Below are 1,388 nucleotides of genomic sequence, written 5' to 3'. Positions count from 1 at the left end.
TTAGTGTTCTATTTGTAATGAACACGATTATAATTGCAATGATGATGGGAAGGGCTTGATGATGTATGTAGTTGTAGGTTGTTGTCATCTTAATGTAGTTAGGATTGGTTTGTTTTGGTATGAGTTGCAGGATTTGGTCATGTTATTGTAGTTAGGTGGTCTGTNATGGTGGTCATGTTATCNTAGTTAGGTGGTCTGTTATGTTATTGTAGTTTTGTGCTCTGAAGATATAATGCTTCAAATGTTTAATGTAGTGGACCAGATGTTTAATGTATGGTTGTTATCTTTAATGAAAATGGTATTTTGGAAAGCATGTGTTGGCAGCATTTCCATATATTCAGTTATGAAAGTTATATATTGCGACCTGATTGAAGAAGATTAACAGTAATTGAACTGATATATTTTACTGATACATATCAATATGAAAAAAGAACTGAATGAGTAAAGTTGGCACTAGAATTTCGTAACTTTTATATAAATAGCAAAAGGTAACCATTCAATGTTCATACAGCCAGCAAAATTCAAGTGACATATTACATCTTTCATCATTCAAGTGACCTATTACATATATAGTACCACTAAAACAGCAAAGTCTGGTAAACTTAAACATTTGATAATGAACTAAAACTGGTTACAGCAAAATATGGCCTATTACATGTGCTACCATCAAAATTTGCCCTATTACAAAATCTGGCAAAATTCAAGTTCAAGGATGGGTTTCTGCTCCACGTGGTTCACCCTGGGTATCTGCTCCATGTGGTTCACCCTGAGGTAATGTACTAGGTTGTCCCTCTTCCTGCACTTGGCTTCTGTTGGGGCAATTTCTTTTATTGTGTCCCACTTCCCTACACATGGTACATCTTTTGAGTAAGCCCCCCTTTGACATTTTTGTGGTACTTTTCTTCAACTCCCATTGCTCTAATCTCCTTTTCTTCTTAGGACGACCNGNCATTTGTNTTTTTGGTGGAGGCAAGACATCTTGACATTCAGTGACCTCCCATAGATGTTTTCCATTAATGGGGTATATAATGGAGGAATACATCTCTTCATAGGTTGACTTTTTAAAGCATAGTAGTACATAGTCCTCTGCATTTAGGTTCAGAAACCTCATTGCTGTCAACGCATGCACACAAGGAATTCCACTGATGCTCTACTTCCTGCAAGAACATGTATATTTATCTATATCCACCACAAAGTTGTCCCCACTTTGGGACACATGTCTGATTTCGAAAATTTTGTGTGCAGACCAGCTGTCAAGAAAAACAAACATTATTTATATCTATTTGGTAAACATAAACAAGTATATACAAATGTAATAGTTGTGCATACCTGGGAATCCAATACTTTGTTTGTTGTGCCTCCTTGTTTAGTCTAATATGAATTTTAGG

Source organism: Vigna radiata, chromosome 11 (assembly GCF_000741045.1).
Source record: "Vigna radiata var. radiata cultivar VC1973A chromosome 11, Vradiata_ver6, whole genome shotgun sequence".
NCBI classification, from domain to species: Eukaryota; Viridiplantae; Streptophyta; class Magnoliopsida; order Fabales; family Fabaceae; genus Vigna; species Vigna radiata.
This window is presented reverse-complemented; position numbering follows the sequence as displayed.